The 6,626-nt window shown below is 48.4% G+C and overlaps 1 long non-coding RNA gene across 1 annotated transcript; it reads right to left on the bottom strand.

Moving 5' to 3' along the window:
• Positions 1-1,002: 1,002 nt before the first annotated feature.
• On the bottom strand, positions 1,003-2,240 carry LOC107667933 (uncharacterized). Its single transcript, XR_001631832.1, has 3 exons — positions 2,216-2,240; positions 1,996-2,110; positions 1,003-1,017 (listed from the first exon to the last, which is right to left on the bottom strand). It is a non-coding gene; the product is annotated as an uncharacterized LOC107667933 (long non-coding RNA).
• Between the last annotated feature and the right edge of the window lie 4,386 nt (positions 2,241-6,626).

Below are 6,626 nucleotides of genomic sequence, written 5' to 3'. Positions count from 1 at the left end.
GTGTTTTTGCATTTAAATTTCTGCGTTTTATTTCTCTCCTAGTAGCCTATAGTTTATCGTTTCGGTTCAAAGCGGCTCACGCTCGCCCCGTCAGATGCTCTGACAGAAAAGGTTAGGGTTACTCCAAAAAAATGTCCAAGGTTGGCAGGTCTGCATTGGTAACACTTTACAATCAGGTCCAATTAGTTTAATGACATTAGGGCCTTTCGCACCGCAGGAACCTTTTCATAGTACCAGAACTAATTGTGGAACTACCCACTTTTTGGCATTTTCGCACCGCCGGAACTGGGAGCGATTTTAGAAAAAGACTGCCTTTTTCGAGAACCAAATTAGCTCCTACTCCGGAGCAGGGTCTAACCAGCACAACTGGTACTAATCGTGACGCAAGTAGACATTGATTGGCCAAACGCGTACGAAAACGCCCTCACCCGCCATGATTTAAAACGCTGTGTAAACATACTGTAAACATTGTGTCAACTTATTTCGCAAGTATGGAGAACAGCGATAGATGGACGGACGCTGAAGTGCAGGCACTTGTAGCAAATGTAGCACTGCCAGTTGTCGTTGGAGATTCTTAGTCCTCCTTTCCGTTCTTTCAATCGCTTTACGTATACGTCGACATTACATGTCAATTATCGTGAAACCCGCGAGACACAACAAAAACACAGCTCCGATCACAGCATCCTCCATCCTCCTGTTGTTAATGTTGTTTTTCTTTGTTTTCGTTGTTGAACGCCGCGCACAAATGATGTCGCTGTCGACCGGTTCCTAGTACACACTGTCGGTGCGAATGCAACCCTTTAAATGGTACTGGGAAATAGTTCGCGCAAAATCGTCCCAGTACTTTAGTACTGTCCATTTAGTTCTGGAACTAAAGCGGTGCGAAAGGCCCTATTGTCAGTCTCCAGTGGTTTACAGGCAGGATCCGACAGAGCTGTGTGATTGGGGTTTACTGGGGGACAGGTAAAACACCAGCTGTGTTGACCACCACCACCATTCTTCCATCAGGCAGACACACTGTACATAGAAGAAACAAAGCAAAAAGAGGAAACCAGTTCCTCCAAGATACATTACAATGCTTACTGCACTATAAACAGTCATTGTGTTCAATGACCTCAAAATTACCTTAGCCTTTCTGCATTTTTGTACTGTTAAAAATTAAGCAGACACACTGAATATGAAGAGCTATGTTTCCATCACCTTGTTTTTATGCACATTTTGATGTATTGCATAGGAAACGAGTGATGGAAATGCCAAATTCAAAAGAAAATCCCTTAATTCGCAAAAAAAGTGAATACGCTCGCTTGAGGTGGTTTTTGACATAATAATTGGAGATGGAAATGCTTTTGCTGAATAAATTCCTCCACGTGCATCAAAAAAATCATGTGACTTTGAGCTATAGGTCGGCATAACCTGACTAACCAGTGGACCAATCTTGTTGCACAGCATCTGAAATGTTGGGGTCACTTTGAAATGCCTGAGCAAAGTCTGCCGTCAAAGTATTTCTGTATAATTGCCTCCCAGAACTGTCTTACATGACTGCGTTCTAAGCAGCAGGTGTCCACAAAAGCAATGACTGCATTTATTGTGTTTCATCTGCTTGCTTTGAGGCACAAGTAATTTATTATAAATGAGACTTATTATATTCAGTGGCTTCTCCTACTTTTCTTAGTGATTTTGCCAGTTTATGAGAAAGTGACAATTTTGTTCTCTTTGACTCTTTGGATGGAAACAGTGCTTATTTGCAAATGTTTTATACAATATTACAGTTTTGCGCATCAGTTAAATTCGCAACTTTGGATGGAAACCCAGCTAGTGTCAAACATATTTGCATGTGAAATAAGCAACAACAGCTACAGGTCCCAGGTTTGCTGCCAATTTCAATATAGTTTGCAAATCGCATTTCAGAACAAGCTGTTGTTTTATCTTCTGGATAGAGTTACAGTATGTATAGATGAAGTGTCCATTAAGCGTACAGTGGTTTGTAAAAATTACCCAATAACTCTCTCACAGGAAACACACAGCGCTGCACACGAGTCTGTTCTTCTGCTGTTTCCAGATGAACTAAACTCACCAGCACACTCACTAACAGACCTTGCAGTCCCAAGCCCTAAGAGACAGAGGAAAGCATTACATTGGTATGAACTGTAATAATTTTAACACAGGAAATTCAACCATATTATTTCATGACTAAGGTCTCAGGACTTTCCTGTACCTCATAGGCCATGCCAGGGGCATAGAGTGGAACTTCCAGGCTAAGGTAAAGCTCGTGGGGATCCAGAGAGAATCCCCCAAGCTCCACCAGCTCCCAGTCAAGCTTTATCCTTACATACAAACTCCACACAGAGGAGTCTATATTACTGTAGTAAGCCAATGTACGCACACCTCGCACTGTACACTCTCCTTCAAGCTTCGGCAAGACTCCCTGACACCCCCTGCAGCAAAACCTAATTCGATGTTACTCCCCAAGCCTTGTCTCGTCGTTTCAGCCAGAGCCAGTGGCTTGCTTTCTCCGCTTCCTCAGAGAGCTCTTTGGTGGATCTGCTCAGTGTGGCTCCCCGTAGTCCCAGGTCCTTGAGCAGGCATGATATTGATCTGCCCACAAAGCCTCTGGCTCCCACCTCCACCGGGTACAGCCTCACACTCCATCCACTTTCTCTGCACTCCGCGACCAAGTCTGCATACTTCGCCTTCTTTCTCTCGTAGGCAGCTTCCAGTCCCTCCTCCCATGGCACTGTCAGCTCGATCAGTATCACTGACTTCACAGCTGCAGACCACAGCACCACGTCTGGTCTTAATGTGGTGCTGCATATCTCCTGTGGGAACTGGAGCTGCCTTCCCAGGTCTACTTCCATCTTCCACCCCGCCCCTGGTGTTAATAGCTTGGCGGGTGGTCTCTTGCTGGTATGCATTGCGGGTTCCCCCTGCCTGAGGAAGTGGATCTTGGATCGACTCTCTAATGGACTCTGATTATTTGCCTCCTGCCGACTTTTCTCCAGCACCTCTGCCAACTTCCCGAGCACTTGGTCATGCCACCATCTGAGCCGACCCTGTGTCAGTGCTGTTTTACAGCCACATGAACTTCCTCCACTGGTTTTCAAACAGAAAGTTTCATTCTCAATTGTATTTGTTGAGCCAATTTCTCGGGTGACTGTAGATTTGGAGTCTGAATCTTCTTAAGTGAGTCGGATTCCCAGTACCTGTTCCAATTCCTGTCTCCTCTGCTGGACCTGAAAATAAAAGAAAATGCACAATTATATTATTCATTACAGCGAGGTGGTCTTTCTGCTGGACCTTAGGCCTGTCGCACCTCCTACGGTGCCTATGGTGGACTATGCATGGCAGGGGCGTCCTCTTCCCTGAGGCAGGCCTAACCCTGACCGCATACCACGTGGTTTTCTGCAGGGTCTTCAGCTGGGGACCACCGCTCATTGACGTTTCGCCCCTTAACCCAGAACGTCTCCTGGTGGCGGGGCAGTGAACAGGGACGTCTCCCTGACACCCCCTGCAGCAAAACCTAATTCGATGTTACTCCCCAAGCCTTGTCTCGTCGTTTCAGCCAGAGCCAGTGGCTTGCTTTCTCCGCTTCCTCAGAGAGCTCTTTGGTGGATCTGCTCAGTGTGGCTCCCCGTAGTCCCAGGTCCTTGAGCAGGCATGATATTGATCTGCCCACAAAGCCTCTGGCTCCCACCTCCACCGGGTACAGCCTCACACTCCATCCACTTTCTCTGCACTCCGCGACCAAGTCTGCATACTTCGCCTTCTTTCTCTCGTAGGCAGCTTCCAGTCCCTCCTCCCATGGCACTGTCAGCTCGATCAGTATCACTGACTTCACAGCTGCAGACCACAGCACCACGTCTGGTCTTAATGTGGTGCTGCATATCTCCTGTGGGAACTGGAGCTGCCTTCCCAGGTCTACTTCCATCTTCCACCCCGCCCCTGGTGTTAATAGCTTGGCGGGTGGTCTCTTGCTGGTATGCATTGCGGGTTCCCCCTGCCTGAGGAAGTGGATCTTGCATCGACTCTCTAATGGACTCTGATTATTTGCCTCCTGCCGACTTTTCTCCAGCACCTCTGCCAGCTTCCTGAGCACTTGGTCATGCCGCCATCTGAGCCGACCCTGTGTCAGTGCTGTTTTACAGCCCGACAGAACATGCTGGAGTGAGGCATTGATGGTCCCGCAGAGGTCACAGGATTGCTCTGTTCCAAGCTATTGGTGGAGGTTTTTAGGGCTCGGGAGGGTGTCGTATGTTGCCCTAATGAGGAAACTGAGCCGAGCCTGTGGTAGTTTCCAGAACTCTGCCCAGCTGATTGCTCGACTCGCGACACCCTCCCAAGTTGTCCACCGTCCCTGCTGCCCCTGTGCCACAGACCTTACTCTGAGCTCCTCCTGCTCAATCCTGGTGACCTCTGCAACAACTAGGTCCTTCCTCTCCTTCCTACTTGCCTTGGACCATAGGATGGGTGGCTCGCTCCATCCAAGGCCTGCCCGCCCTGTCTGGACCATGCCCACAATTTGTTGATGTTTCAGTCTTCCCATTACCTTCTGCAACTCCTCCTTAGCCTTCTATTTCCTTCCAGTCTCAACTCTGGCATTTGCATCAGCCAATGCCCTGTCGGAGGAGTCCCTTAATTCCATCACCAGCCTTGCCTTCTCCTGCCTATAGCCCAAGGTGATGGATTTCAGGGGTAGCTGGAGTGAGTTCCATCCATATAGACCAGCAGCTGAAAAGCACTGTGGTAGGCCAAGCCATTTGCGGATGAAGGAGTTGGCTTTTGCCTCCATCCGGCTTACTGCTGATGAGGTGACTTCGCACAGCTTCAGAGGCCACATCACCCTTGGGTACAAGATGAAGTGATAACACCACATCGTGTAGTTTCCAGGTAGCTGGTTTGCGTTGATCTTGGCCAGGCCTTCTGACAGCTGCCGAAGGATGAATTTCCCCATATCCTTATCTGAGAGGCCAGATGTATAAAGTCTTCCCAGGCTTCGGATGGGCTGATCCACGATGCGGGGGATGTCTTCCCCGCTGATGGTGAAGGTGACTCTGTCATTTCTCTCCCCCTTTCGCAATGAGAGGCTCCTTGACTTCTGCGGCTTGAACTTCATTCTGGCCCAGGTGATCAGCTCATCCAGCCTCTTAAGCAGCCTGGTTGTACATGGGGCGGTTCGTAGCAGGCAGGTGATGTCGATATACTTGTCTGAGAGGCCAGATGTATAAAATCTTCCCAGACTTCGGATGGGCTGATCCACGATGCGGGGGATGTCTTCCCCGCTGATGGTGAAGGTGACTCTGTCATTTCTCTCCCCCTTTCGCAATGAGGGGCGCCTTGACTTCTGCGGCTTGAACTTCATTCTGGCCCAGGTGATCAGCTCATCCAGCCTCTTAAGCAGCCTGGTTGTACATGGAGCGGTTCGTAGCAGGCAGATGATGTCGTCCATATAGCTCCTTAGGGGCGGGAGCCTCTGACCTGCAGGCAGCCTGACCCCACCCACCACCTGCCTTGCCCCGATCAGGATGACCTCAAACGCTGCCACGAAGAGGATGGGAGAAATGGAGCATCCCATTGCGATCCCTACTTCCAGTTGTTGCCAACCAGTGGTGACTTTCTTCAGTGCAAAGCACATGTGCATGTCCTGGTAGTAGTTCATGATCATGGTCCTGATGTTGTCTGGGATGTAGAAGAATTCCAAAGCGTAGGCTATGAGCAGGTGTGGCACTGACCCATAGGCATTGGCTAGGTCTAGCCATATGACGTGCAGATCTTTCTTCTCCCTCTTAGTGGTCTGGATCGGGGACAGGGTTCCCCCCCCGCCTCTCCCGGAGCAGTCTATCCTGCTGCCACCAGTCTCTCCTGGTTGTCCTCCAGGTCCTTTGTAATAGTTAACAAATACTCCATAACACCCCTCAGTCAACAAGGCAACTATGAGGGCTCAATGGACCCTTCCCCCGAAATGCGGCTAACGATTTAAAAAGGCGTTAGCCAATTAGGCTGATAGCACTGGTTTTATTGCTCAAAGGAATGCGGGCAGAGCAACTCTCAATTAATTTACCCTTAGGAAAGACTCTTGTCTCTCTGGACTCTTCTCTAATTAATTCATGGAAAAACCTTTCTGTGAATGAACACACATCTCCTCAGGACATTGTGTATACTATTACTGTTCTGGTATATTGTCTTTTGAATTGTATACTGTTTTGTGTGTGTGTTATGATAGATCACTAGTTAATATAACCCCACCGATACCATGTTTGATCTCTTTGAATTTGTCTTCTGATGATCTAAATGAGCATTTATATTATATGTTGATATTTATGCAACATATTAGTGTTCTAAAAATCTTTAGTAGTCTTCATATCAACATCCAATCCAGTTCCATATGCAAATTACCATGCTCTCAAACAAAGGGTCATAAAACTCCCCACTATTTCCAACCTCCCGCTTGGAAATTCAGCCTTTCTCATTGGACAAGCCCATCCTGAGAGGCAGGACTCATCTCAGACTTTAAAGGGCTCACGCACAGTTCCGCCCAGGTCTTCTGCTAAATCTTCTGATTGCTGCCCGTGTGGAGAGCCTGAGCCGGTGCGGGCGTGCCCGGTGGGCTCCAACAAATAGCCAGTCAGTCT

This window comes from Sinocyclocheilus anshuiensis, unplaced genomic scaffold (genome assembly GCF_001515605.1).
Source record: "Sinocyclocheilus anshuiensis isolate Anshui unplaced genomic scaffold, SAMN03320099.WGS_v1.1 scaffold3023, whole genome shotgun sequence".
Taxonomy (NCBI): Eukaryota; Metazoa; Chordata; class Actinopteri; order Cypriniformes; family Cyprinidae; genus Sinocyclocheilus; species Sinocyclocheilus anshuiensis.
Note: the sequence above shows the minus strand (reverse complement) of the source record. Positions and strands in the feature narration are given on the sequence as shown.